Here is a 14,289-nt window from a genome sequence, read left to right as displayed (position 1 = left end):
CACTGGGCAGGTGTGAACTGCCAACCTTCAGGTTAATAGTTGAGCACAAACCGTTTGTACCAAGAGGGGTCTTTCCAAAACTAAGGAACACTCAAAACCAGAGGGCACTTTGACGATATTTAGAAGTGCAAGAAGGTGGAGCTAGAGGGCTCTTGCAGTGGGGGTGGGGGGCTCTCACACGACAGAGAATCTGGGAATCTGCTTTTTTCACAAGCCCCAGATGCAGGTGGATCCCAGGCCACTCCCCGAAAACCCTCATTGAGGTCCTCACTACAGAGGCTCATCCTGCACAACCAGGACCACACGTGCCTGGCAAGCGTCCCAGGGCGGGCCCATGGTTAGCCTCTTTCACAGTCACTGCTCAAGTCTGTGACCTGGGCTGGCAGGGGCCGGGACCGGAAATCACAGGAGGAAGAAGGGATCTTAAACTTTATCGGGTTCCCAGGCTCCTTCAAGAATTTTATGAAAGTTATGAACCCACTTACCAGAAACTACACATTTTATATAATTTTGCATGCCATTTCCAGGGGCCCCCAGACCCAGAAGCAGTGTGCTCAAGGTAAGAATGCCAGTTTTGGAACAGTACCTATCCATGTGGAAAAGATTCATGAAAATCTCTTCTTCTTTCTCTTTCTTTCCCAAAATGTCATTGCCCCACCTAGAATTTCGTGAGGCTTTCCTCAAAGAAGCCTACTTTGGGCGACACTGACTCAAGAGAAAGACACACACCAAAATGTTAGCAGTGTTTAACTCTGGGTAATCGGACGAGTAATGGTTTAAATGTTTCCTTATTCTCTTCAGTTGTTCAGCACTGAACAGTGTTACTTTTGTAATTAGGGAGGGGAGACAAACACAAGCCCCATTTTAAGAGATAAGAGGTGGAGAGTGGGTTAGTCCAGGGTCTGGGCGGGGAGTCCACACCTGGAGAGGGGCTGTGGTGGTCAGGCCTGTGGAGCAGCTCCCCAGCCCTCAGGGTCACTGGCTTGCCTGGCATGAGTCTCCATTTTCCCATCTGTTAAATGGGGATAGTGTGTGACTGTGAAGACCAGAGATCATTCACGTGGTGCATGTCACCTAGCTGAGCCTCAGAGGAAGAGAGCAAAGCTCGACCCTCCTGCCACAACAGCTCTTCCCTTCCAGCCCCCAGGCCTCAGGGAGACAACTTCAGTTTCTTTGATCTGTTTCCTCGAAAGGGGGAAATCGAACATCTGTGCATGAGGGGCAGGGGCGGGGTAGGGGGTGTGAAGGGGGAGGGTAACTTCCCCTTAGTTCCCCTCAGGCCTGTGGAATAGCTTCCATCCCAGCGACAAGACCATTTTCTGAGGGTGTCTGGTGCCTTGGCCCTTCAGGGGGCTCAGGACTGAGGGAGGGGCCTTCAGGGTGGCTGATTGGAGATTCTGGGGCCTGTGACACTGATCCCTGGGGACCCAGGGGCACTGCTGAAACCACCTGCCAATCAGTTTCCCCCCCCAATCTGATGCCTTCCCACCCTCAAATTGTAATAAAACTTCAGAGAGTTTAAGGCACTGGCCCAAGGCCCACAGTTAGCATGTGGCAGAGTGGCAATTGAAACCCAGGATGTTTGATGGCTATTGCTGATCTAATCCCGTGACAGATATCACCACTTCAGGATCTGGACCGTTTCCATTCATGACCTCACCTGAATCACACAGCTGCCCTCTGCAATGAATATTGTTCCTACCCCCATTTTGCAGGTGCAGAAACTGAGATCCCGGGGATTACCTCACTTACTGTGGGTTACACAGCTTAAGCAAGTGGCAGAAAGAGGATGTGAACCCAGGTCTGCCTGGTTGACAAACCCATGCCTTTTACACTTGAGAATTCAATTCAGTTCAGTTCAACGAATGTCTCTTGAGCAGCTACTGTGTGCCAAACCCTGTGTGTGTCATTCTGGAAACATGAGCCCATTCCCTCCTCACAACATGCTATGACGCCCCTTTGACAGAAAAGGAAATTGCCAGTCCTAGATTTTAGCTAGCAAGTGGGGTCTCAACTGGTGCCTTAGTTTCCTACAGCTGCCAAAAGAAGTTATCACAAACTGGTGGCTTAAAACAATAGAAGTTTATTCTTTGAGAAGTCTGAAATGAAGGTGTTAGCAGGGCCATGCTCCCTCTGGAGGCTCTAGGGGGGAGTTCCTTCTTTGCCTCTTCCAAAATCTGGTGGCTGCCAGCATTCCTTGGCTTGTGGCTGCATCACTCCAGTTTCTGCGTCTGTGACCACATTGCTTCTTTTTCTTCTGTCTGTATTATCTCACTTTGCCTTTTGCTTATAAAAACACTTGTGACAGCATTTAAGGCCCATCTTTATATCCTCATTTCAAAATCCTTAACTTAATCACGTATATTACCATATAAAGTAGTATGCACTCTTCAGCCATATAAGGTAATATTCACAGGTTCTGGGGATTAGCACATGGACGTATCATTTTGGAGGACCACCATTCAAGCCACTACAGCCTGGCAGGCCTGGGGTAAGTAGATGGGAAAGCCTGCCCCTTGCTCCAAAGAGATGAGCTCCCAGGGAAGGCCAGGAGGAGTAGGTGGGGAGGCCTTGTTCAGAGAAGACAGGTTTACCTCAGGGGTAGTTGCCACAGAACACAGGAGCCCCCAGGGCTGCCTTAAAAGGAAGTCACTAGCAGAGGATGTAGAAAGGGGAGGGTCACCTTGCTCCTCTGTTCTTGGTAACAGGAAATGTGTGTGTGTGTGGACACCCCTGGCCCCAGAAGTCCCCTTTCAACAAGTTCTCATACCTGCTCTTGTCCACTGTATACTTACAGGTGGAGAATGAGGTGCTTCTACTGCCAGGCAGAGAGGCGGTATAAAAATTATTTTGAAGGGAAAATCAGCAGTAAATGGGGAGTGGAATAATCTAGAATCTAGCTTGGTGATGGGGTGGATGGCAGTGCCATTCACAGAAGAAGGAGCGGGGGGTCTGATGACATCTGCTTGATTCTGTAACATTTGTGTTGTCTGTGGACTTCTGAGTGGAGGTATCTGGTAGGTCCTTGGCTATGTCCATATACATTGGTTATTCTCTATTCACCCTTTCAGATATGCTGTTCACCTTTCTCCATCCTACTTGGCTCACCTGGAGGTAGACTCCTATGGTATTCATGACCTAGTCTCCCTACCCTCTGGCTTCAGGCACTGACAGGAGTTAGGAGGGTAGGAGAAGAGGGAAGCAGAAATATGTAGTCTAATCATACACGAATTGAACAGTGTTTTCATTCCTTCCTCCAGGCATCCTGTCTCCTAGAGTTGTTGGGTTCCTCTAATGTCTCCCTCCTCTCGTCGCTTCAGGTTGGTGGTAATGGCTTCCTATTGCTGCTAGTCTCCTGGTGCATCCTTTATTGGATTCCTTAGCCCTACCCACCCCTCCATAAAGAGCTCTTTCATTAAACTCTCTTCGGTTAGTTCTTTGAGGGTGATACGGATTGAATTGTGTCTCTCCCAAAATACATGTTGAAGGCCTAACCCCCATACCTGTGAATGTGACCTTCTTTGGAAGTAGGACTTTTGAAGATGTTATCAGTAAAGATAACATAAGATCATACTGGAATAGGGTGAGCTCTAGCCCCATCTGAATGTTGTCCTTATAAAAGAGGAGAACAGACACAGAGATAGACAGAGGAAGGACAGGCATGTGATGATGTATCCACAGGCCAAGGAACACCAAGATACGCCTGGGGCTGCCAGAAGCTGGAAGAGGCAACAAAGCAGACAGAGAAAGACCATAGCCTAGCCGACACATTGACCTGGACTTCTAGCCAACGTCACTGTGAGGCAATAATTTTCTATTCTTTAAAGCCACCCGATTTGTGTTTTTTTTGTTACAGCAGCCCTAGGGAATTAAGACAGAGGATGTCATCTGTTTCCTGTGGGGGTCCTAACTGATGCAGCTTGTACAGGAGAGTCAGCTTCTGGGTTCTTCATCCTGTTTCATTAGCCTTGCTGTCTAATCCTACGCCAGTGTCCCTCTGACTTCATTACTACAACAGACTACATCCTGATATTTGGTAGAGTGACCCTCCGCCTTGCGTTTCTTTTACAGAATTGTCTTGGCTTTTCTTGGCTGTTTATTCTCCTATATGACTTTTTTTTTTTTTTTTTAGAAGCAATTTGTCAAGTTCTATATAAGTTCTGTGGGGCTCTTTACTGGAATTGCTGAAATAATTTATAAATTAATTTGGGGGAGAATTAGGATTTTTTTTTGAGTCAATCTTTTTTATTGTACTTTTTTTTTTTTTTTTAGATGAGGGTCTACAGAGCAAACTAGCTTCTCATTAAACAATTAATATACGTATTGTTTCGTGACAGTGGTTGCCAACCCCAAGACGTGTCAACTCTCTCCCCTTCTTAACCTTAGTTTCCCCGTGACCAGCTTTCCTTCCCCTCTTGCCTTCTTGTCCCTGCACCTGGGCTGGTGTGCCCATTTAGTCTTGTTTTATGGGCCTGTCTAATCTTCGGCCGAAGGGTGAACCTCAGTGGTGACTTCAGTACTGAGCTAAAACGGTGTCTGGAGACTATACTCTCAGGGTTTCTCCAGTCTCTGTCGGACCAGTAAGTCTGGTCTTTATTTATTTATTTTTGAGTTAGAATTTTGCTCTACATTTTTCTCTAGCTCTGTCTGGGACCTTTTATTGTGATCCCTGTCAGAGCAGTCAATGGTGGTAGCCGGGCACCATCTGGTTGTGCTGTACTCAGTCTGGTGGAGGCTGTGGTAGTTGTGGTCTATTAGTCCTTTGGACTAATCTTTCCCTTGTGTCTTTGGTTTTCTTCATTCTCCCTTTCTCCAGATGGGGTGACACCAGTGGAGTACCTTATGGCTGCTAGAATTACGGTCTTTTTAAAGTTGAGACTTGTTTGTACAAGATATATCTGTAATCCTTATTTCAAACAAAATCTTTTCTACAATCTTAATGTGGGAAACAGAAAGGAACTGCTTAGATACATGCATTTACCTTTGCTCCCTGCCCAGAAAGTGTTGTTGTTATTGGTGGTGGTGGTTGGTTGGTGATTGTTGTGTGTTTTTGCTGGTTTGTTTGTTTTTAGCATAAAACTTCAAGGTCAAAGAGAACAGGAGAAAAGATAACAGCCACAAAGTGTAGAAAGCTGGAAAGCATCTAGATGAGAAGCCACTGACTTGGCATACCTGAGAGACCCATGTCCCCACGCAGAGGTGAAGAAAGGCAGAAAGCAACTCTGCTTACACCGCAAAACTTCCAGAGATTCAGGGATTGGCAGCACCAAAGACATCCGGAAATGGGGGTGAAGAAGAAGCTGAAAACAGGAGGACTATTTGAAAGTCTGCCTAGGAAGCAGTTAGATACTGCCCCACCCCCATCTTCTCCCCCCACCACAGCAGAATATTTATTTATTTTCTGGAGGGGGAAAAACAGAGAGTCTCTGGACAGAAGAGGACCAGCCACATAAAAGGCAGTGGCTACTGTACTGAAAATGGAGAATCAAGGGAACATTATGTACGTATGTTTACAACTCTCTTACCCTAGAACACTGGCAGCCAGTCAGATACCTTCCAAGCCAATTAGAAGAGTCTATGCTAGGGAATGTGAGCAGACTAAGAAGAAAGATCTAAAGAGACTAACCAAGGAAACGCCCCCGCCAGACACCTCTATGAAGTCCAGAGTCACCAATCTCGCACAATTACACAGGGCTTCCAATCAGAGTTTTAGTGCCCCCCTGGGGCGCACAGCCAAGGAACACTAGCCGTATGAAGAAACCTTCTACCATGAAAGACAAGACAAGCTAAAATGGAAAGAAAAAGAGGAACTTGAAGGAAGCAGACTGTGCAGAAAGATGACATCTTCTTTTAAAAATCCTATGATTAATACCCTTTTGGAGATAAGGGAAGGCATTGAATCTTTGCAGTAATAACAGGCAGATATGAAATGCAATAATTAGAAAACAAAAAAGTGTTTATTAACATTATTATAACAGAAACGAAAAATTCAATAGAGTCATCAAAAAAAAAGTGAAGATAGTCCCTAGAAAATAGACTAAAAAAAACAGAAAATAAGAAAGGATAAGAATTTTAGAACTCTTTAAAATTTTTAAAGTTCCAACAGAAAGAGAGAACAGTGAAAAAGGAAGGGAGAAAATGAGCAAAGAAATAATTCATGAAAACTGCTCAGAATTGATGGCTATAAAGTTCTAGCTTAAAAGAACCAATTGAATGTCTAGAACAATGGATGAAGATAGACCCTCATGAAGGCCTACCAATGTGAAATTTCGGAATACTGGAGACAAAGAAATATCTTCAAAACTTTCAAAGAGAAGAATAACAGGCTATTTTCAGGGATTAAGAACCAAATGTCTTCATACTTATCAACAGCAGCACAAAAAACAAGACGATGGAGAAATACCTTTGGTGTCTGAGGGAAAATTATTTCAACCATGATTTTTATACTCAGCCAAACTACCCATGAAGTGTGCTATTAGACTAAAAAGACATCATTAACTGTAACAAGGTCATAAATAAATATATCTTCCATGCACCCTTTCTCGGGAAGCTACTGGAAGAGGTGCTCCATCAAAGCAAGAGAGTAAACCAAGAAAGAAAAAGGGATCCAGAAAAAAAAGGGCTCTAACATAAGAGGAGGCAAAGAGAACCCCAATATGACAGTCAGCAGAGATCCCAGGTTGGCAGCTGAAAAGCAGACATAGAGAGCAACCCATCAGACTGGAGCAGGCCAGGGATTCCAGGAATGAGGACTCCAAAAGATGAAATGAATAGAATATTTGATGTGATTAAACATCTTAAGAGGAGATTCAGACAACTGGAGTAGAGTTTGAGTATTAATGAGCGCCAGTTACACAGAAAACTAAGCAAATAAAAAACTAGACAAATTACAGCTCAAAAGAAAATGAAAAGCTATGCAAGGAAAGAGAAGAAAGCATGGTAGGCTATATGGCTCAGCTGTGAAAAGCATTTACCCAGCCATAAAAAGAAAAATACTAAAAGTTAATCTAGCCAAAATTTTAACTATCCTGGGAGAAGGGAGGGATGGAAAAGGTGCATGGTAAGGAAGGGGCTGGGATAAAAGGGAGCCAAATCCTCTTCCATGGTGGAAAGTCATCAGGTACTACCTAAAAGTGCAAAATCAAAATGAGCTTTATAAGCATGTTATTTAGAGAAATGGCATAAATTCTAAAAGAAACAGTTAAAATTGTTGAAAGTGTTTGCCTCAAAGGAAGGAGAGCCTTATAGAGATGTCTGACTCTTTAACATAAGTGTATGTAACTTTGATAAAAGTAAATAAATAAAAGCTAAAATAAAAAGACACAATCAGGTGTCTCTGGTCTGGGTGGTAGAAAGGATAGAGTCCCCCCTCTCTCCCCACTTAACCTTATCTTTGGCTCCTCCCTCCTCAGGGGTACCCTGAAGCACTGCCTTCCAGGGGCTCCAGGGGACACTATCGACCACTTCCAACATGCTGAAGCATGGGCAGGGGACCCTCAGGCCCTGTGACAAGTAGTGAGGGAGTGATTTTGTAAAGGAGCCCTGGTGGAGAAATGGTTAAGCACTTGGCTGCTAACCGAATGATTGGTGGTTCAAATCCACCCAGTGGCTCCACGGGAGAAAGACCTGGCAATCTGCTCCCACAAAGATTAAAAAAAACATGTTGCCATTGAGTCAATTCTGACTCATAGAGACCCTATAAAGATTACAACCTAGAAATGCCTACAGGATCATTCTACTCTGTTACATGGGGTCACTATGAGTCGAAAAGCGACTTGACGACACCTAACAATGACAGCATTGTGCCAGTATATCCCTTCCCTGATGGTGCAGCAGCTCAGAAGTGCTGAGAGAGGGTACTGATGAAGGGGCATGCAAAATGCTGAATGCTTACCTGTCAGAGCCTGGAGAGGTCTCAGCAATCACATGCTGTAAATAGAGAGTTCCCCTTTAAGGATAGGTTGGCCTCAAGATGTTCTCTGGCCTTGAGCAACCTTTGCCCAGATCTGTGCCAGAGGGTTATCATTCTTGGAACAACAACCCTCAATCAATGAGAGGCAGGAGTTGGTGTATACATGCCCCATACCCCGAATGGCTAGTTGTGTTCCACACTGTTCCCCAGTGGGTCCCCATGGGGTTGAGCCCCAGGTGCCCAGGTGTAAACTCCTCACTCCTGCACCATGAATGGGCTATGCTCCCCTTCCTGTGCCACCACCCCCACCCCCTCCAGCCCCACTCTGGCTCCCTGAGATCACCTCCCAAATAAACTGCCTACACCTCCTTCCTCATACTCGGGATCTGCTTGGGGAAACCCAAACTAAGATGGTGGTCTGTCCTCCTTTCACAAATAAGGAAACTTGACCCTGAGAGGGAAAAGAACTTGTCTGGTTTCACCCAGCAAGTTGCTCCCAGAGCTCGGCATCATGGAAAGAGCTCCAGACCATGAGTCAGGGGAAGTAGATCTTGCTTGTGGCTGTGTGACCCAGGGCAGGTTCCTGCCCCTCTCTGAGCCTGGGTTCCCCAAGCGTCTACCTCAGCCAGTAACCTCACAGGCCAGGGCTCTATCCCTACCCCAGGTAGCCCCTCCTCCTGCAACGCTGTCTCTTCTTTGCAGACACTCCACACGCCCTAGTTTAAAGTCAGGAAAATGCACACCCACAGCGACGGGGAAGCCGCAGCCCTGGATGGTAGCTAATTCTCTCATTTCCTTGAGGGATGCTGAAATTCCTAGGATGCTAGATCGGTGCCATACAAAATGCCCCACCATTTCCCAACCACATAATAACACTCCCCCTTCCTTTTGCCTGGGTCAGCAAATTTGCCGGGCCGGCACACCCCTGCAAACGGGGTCATTATAAGTGAGAGAGGGAGACAGAGAAGGAAAAAAACATAAAGGCCAATTTTTTTTTTTTTTTTAATTACAGCCCGATCCTGGCTGCTCTTGGGGCCCAGCCCCTTCAAGGAAAGCCAAAGGGGAAAACAGCTGGGACTGGGGCAGGGGCTGAGATGGCAGCTTCTAACCAAGGCTTTGGGAATTCCAGAAAATGAGGTCCAAATCCCTACTCCACCACTTCCTAACTATGCGACCCCAGGCAAGTCCCTTCTCCCCGCTGAGCCTCAGTTTTCTCCTCAGTAAAATGGGGGAGAATAATAGTAACCCCCCCTCCCCATCCATACACACCTCATTTGTTGGAAGAATTAACTGAGACCACAGGTGACCTACCCTGGAAGCTCTGAAGCCCTCAGTGAGCGTACCCTGGGGAGGGGTCTGGGTCAGACAATGCTGTCATCAGTCCTGACCTCACCATCTGTTATCTAGGTTATTTTGAGCAAATTCATCAGCTTTTCCAAGCCTATGTTTCCTCATCTGTAAAATAGGACTAAACTGGTTGCTATAGAGTCGATTCCAGCTCATGGTGACTCCATGTCAGGGTAGAACTGAGCACTGCTCTCCATAGGGTTTTCATGGCTGTGACCTTTTGGGAGAAGATCACCAGAATTTTCTTCCTAGGCACCTCTAGGTGGGTTCAAACTGCCGACTTTACAGTTAGTAGCCAAGCACTTAACTATTTACACCACCCAGGGACAGCTAAAATAGGAGTAAATAACGGTAGTAGAGACTGCCTGGGTTCCAACCCTGGCTCTGGATCTGCCAAGCTGAATTGAGGCAAATCGTTTAACCTGTTTAAGTCATACTCTCCTCATTAGCTAAATAATCGAATTACTGTGAGAATCAGGTGAGTGCATTCATGCAAGGTGCTTGGAAGAGTGCCTAGTCCGTGGTAAGCGCTACATAAGTGCTAGCTGATTATTGTTATTATTATTGTCATTATTCGGTTTGTGGGGAGAATGTGCTGAGATGAATGGACCATGTACAAGGCCTGACCCCAAGCTCACTGAATGGGAATAGGAAGGAGCCCTAGGCCAGGCGCCCAGGGTGTGTGCCCCTCCACAGCCCCTCTCCCCCCTCTGGCAGCCCTGTGGGTGGGGGCACCCTTGCCTGCCACTCACCTGCCCCACCTTGGCTGGGGAGTGCTGCCTCCAAACCAAGCTGTGGCCATACAAAGCCACTCCGGCAGCAGGATGCTAAAAATAGATCATTCCACCCAAAGACCCAGAGAAAGATCACCTCAGGAGCCAAAAGGGGCTGCAGTTTGAGGTTTTCATTTTTCCTCTGAGGGGCCTACCGAGGGAGGGGAGCATCTTGTGGGCAAGACTTTCTAGGTCCTAAAGGAACATAAGAGAGGCCTCTGGGCTGACAGGGTCTCAGGGAGAATGCCCTGTGGCCCAAAGCCCTCTCCAGAGTGGGGTCCTGCAGCCCGGAGCCCAGGCAGCCCTGACTGGGCCTGCCTCCAGAACCAGGAGCTCAGGGTCTCTCACAGCTGGGCCTTTTCCCCATCTCATCCCTCACCAACAGGTGCTTGGTGGGACTGGGAGGTGTGGGCAGGAATCTGCTGGAGGGCACCAAGGACCCTAGCAAAGTTGTGAGTCAGCCTGGTGCCTCCTCCCACTGCTCACTCCTGCCCCATCCTCCCCCCCACGCCCGCCCCAGGCCTCCCCTTCACAGGGCTTTCAGGCCATCAGCAACAACAGTAACAGAACAAGAGCTCACTCTGACCAAGCACTACCGTGTGCTTCTCCCAGAACGTCCCACTTCACTTTCACACCCATTTTACAGGTGAGGACAGTGAGGTTCTGACAGGCCCAGCCAATATCACACCATTAGGAAGTGCCAGACCTGGGATTTGAACCCACTGGCCTGAATCCAAGGCCCCAGCACCTCAACTCCCCTGGAAGGGGCTTTAGGGAGAGAAGGGGAGTCAAGGGGTATCTTGGGGACACAGCTGGATGTGGAGGTAGGAGGCCTGTGGTAGAATCCCTCTTACCATGTGACCCCGTGGGTCACCTCCCCTCTGTAAGCCTCAGTTTCCTTGGCTGTAAAATGGGAAGAACCACCTCTGCCCTGTCTTTTCGGATCGCTTTGAAAACTCCCATACGAAGCATTGTGTGTAGGTGGCCTGTGGGATGGGAGAGAGTGGAGTGGCCTCGATAATTATTTTAAACAGTGAACAAGCGTTGGCCAGAGAGAGAGGTTCATGCCTGTTCATGGCGGAGTCAATAAAGCCCAGCTCTGCTCTTTCCACCTCTGTTGGCCAGTCCCCATTACGGGCTGCATTGCTCCTCCCCCCAGTTCTATCTGCCTTGTTGACAGAGGGATTATCGATGAAACGCATTGAAACCGAAATGTGCGCTAACGGTGGAATCACAGGCAGGAGGAAAGGCAGCAAGCGGAGCTGAGTGAGGCAGACGTTGAGGACACAGATAGCTCTGAGACGGCCTTCAATGCCACAGAGCCTGTCGGGGAGGGGACATGATAAGACAGGCATACCGAGATAGCGGCGAGGGCTCCAGCCAAGGGGTGTCCTGGAGGAGCAGGCTGGGGCAGGAAGGTCAGGAGGAGAGGGAGGGCTTTGTTCTGAAGAGGGGACCAAGAGCAGTTTCGTGAGACAAACAATAGGAAAGAGAGAGGCTGGGGGTGGGCAGGGAAGAAGGGGCCCAGAAAGCAGAAGGCAGGCTGGGTTTGAATCCTGCTTCCTCCACCTACAAACTGATTGACCTGGGACGGGTCTCTGTGCCTCGCTGACTCTCCTATGGAAACCGGCAGTAAAGCCACTTAGTGCTTAGTGTCCTGAGGACTGTGCGTAAAGCTCTCAGCATGTGCGCTGCACGTTGTAGGTCCTCGCCTAATGATCCTTTGGCTGGGCCTGGGCCGAAGGCAGAAGCCGGGTGTCTGGGTACCATGGTTCCTGGGAGGTCGGCTGCCTGCCCCGGGAAGCCCCCTCCTCCTTGGTCCTGAGCGTGGCCTGTGCTGGAGCAGGGGCAGATCTGGCTTGGGGGTGGGGGGCATCTTGGCGTCTCTGTGCTGGACCCTGAAAGTGAAGCCCCCTGACCAGCCTGCAGAGATTTCAAATGTCATTCCAGAGTCTTCCATGGGCCCAGCATGGTGATTTGCTGGTGGAAAGCCAGGATTTGAATTCCAAGACCAGCAGTGGCCACTTCAAATCTGCCACCTGCCTGGTCCAAGCTGGCTGCACTGACTCCTGGAAGCTAAACTTGGGGTTAAATCCCCGCATTAACCTTTTCCTTACCTGAAAAGTGAGGGGTACCACACCTACCCCACAGGTTGATGGGAGGATCCAATGGGTTCAGGGATGCCCTGTCCTTATAAACTGTTAAGTTTGGAGACCAGGCCCTGCATCCAGTGGTCATGAATGGCGACATAATTCCTCAAGCACAGTAACCCAAGGTTATGACGAAAACATCAGCTCTGCACACAGGCTCTGAAAACTGATTCCATCACCACTGACGCTAAGTGCTTTCTAAATTGATGCTCATGTAACCAGCTCACAGGGTTCACCAGTGCTCCCCGGTATAATCCACCAATTGATGCCCTTGGCTAGCAGAACCCTCTCTGAGATGCTACACTTTCTGCTCCCAATAGCCCGTTGAGCTGTCAAATTGGACCAAACATCAGTTGGGTCCATTCCCAAACCTGTTTATGCCGGTTGAGTTTTCATGGTTACGGAACTTGATTAAATATTCCAGCCCTGGACCAGTTTGTCCTCACATCCACTCTACCCTTCTTTCCTTGGCTCTGTGATGCAGATTGTCTTCGATGCCACTAGCCCTTGAGTGTCCATGTGATGATGAAACTATGGTGAGGAGCCCAGCAACGGGAGGGCCCTGGAGAAGGCTTCCACAGGCTTTTCCCAGGCCCTAGGTTAGCTGGATCCAACTGCACTTGACCAATGGGAGGCAACAGGAAGAGACGGAAGGATGACAGAAAGGGAAAAGCCAGGGTGTTTCTCCCCTTCACTCTCTGTCTCAAGTGTCATCTCTGTAGTGGCTAGGTCTCCTCTGTGGCTCCAGCAAACACTAGACTGGGCCACCATCCTCCTGTTTCTATTGGGTGGCCCCAGCCCCAGGACCTGCTACCACCACCTCTCCCCGTACCCTCCTGTCCAAAGGTTGGTGGTGGCTTCCTGCTGTGGCTCATCCTGGGGCATCTCACCATCTCTCTTTGGCTTCTCAGCTCTCCCAACACCTGTGTTGCCAACTCTCTGAACTAACTCCTCTCAATTTCCAATACTCAGAATGGCTTCTATTTTCCTGGTTGGACCCTGACTGATGGTAATGCTATATTACCAATGACATGATACAAAACAAGAGTCTTTGTTTTCAAGAAAACTAAGTTGAATACTGTTATGGATTGAGTTGTGTTCCCCAAAAATGTGTGTCAACTTGGCTAGGCCATGATTCCCAGTATTGTGTGATTGTCCACCATTTTGTCATCTGATGTGATTTTCCTATGTGTTGTAAATCCTACCTCTATGATGTTAATGAGACAAGATTAGAGACACTTATGAGGCAGGACTCAATCTACAAGATTAAGTTGTGTCTTGAGTCAATCTCTTTTGAGACATAAAAGAGAGAATTGAGCAGAGAGAGACAGGAGAAACTTATACCCCCAACAAAGCAGTACCAGGAGCACACGTCCTTTGTACCTGGGGTTCCTGCGCGGAGAAGCTCCTAGACCCGGGGAAGGTTGATGACAAGGGCCTTCCTCCAGAGCCGACAGCGAGAGAAAGTTTGTCCCTGGAATGGATGCCCTGAATTCGGACTTCTAGCCTTACTAGACTGTGAGGGGAAACCCTGGTGGCATAGTGGTTAAGTGCTACAGCTGCTAACCAAAGGGTCGGCAGTTCAAATCCACCAAGTGCTCCTTGGAAACTCCATGGGGCTGTTCTACTCTGTCCTATAGGGTTGCTACGAGTCAGAATCAACTCGACGGCACTGGGTTTGGTTTGGTTTTTTTGGTTTAGACTGTGAGAGAATAAACTGTTTGTTGAAGCCATCTATTTGTAGTATTTTTTTTTTTTTCTGTTATAGCAGCACAAGATAACTAAGACAAATACTTTGGAAAGACTCAGCAAAGGCAAGTTGCTAAAAAATAAATTAGATGTGGGTGGGACATTGTAAAAGATTGAGGGAAATAGTAAAATCTAGAAGCTGTTGCACACTGCTTCATAAGCACCTCTACGTTCATGTTCCACTGTAAAGAAATCAAAACTGGAAATTGTAGGTGGGGCCTTCTGGGGTGGCTGATGCCAAAAGAATAAGGGGAAGGCCATTTACTTCACATTTATACATTTAAAGTTAAAATAAAGGGTGAAAGGAATGGAGGTACAATTTTTCTGATTCCTTTCTTCAACCGTCACTGGGTTTGTT

This window comes from Loxodonta africana, chromosome 3, assembly GCF_030014295.1.
Source record: "Loxodonta africana isolate mLoxAfr1 chromosome 3, mLoxAfr1.hap2, whole genome shotgun sequence".
NCBI lineage: Eukaryota > Metazoa > Chordata > Mammalia > Proboscidea > Elephantidae > Loxodonta > Loxodonta africana.
Note: the sequence above shows the minus strand (reverse complement) of the source record.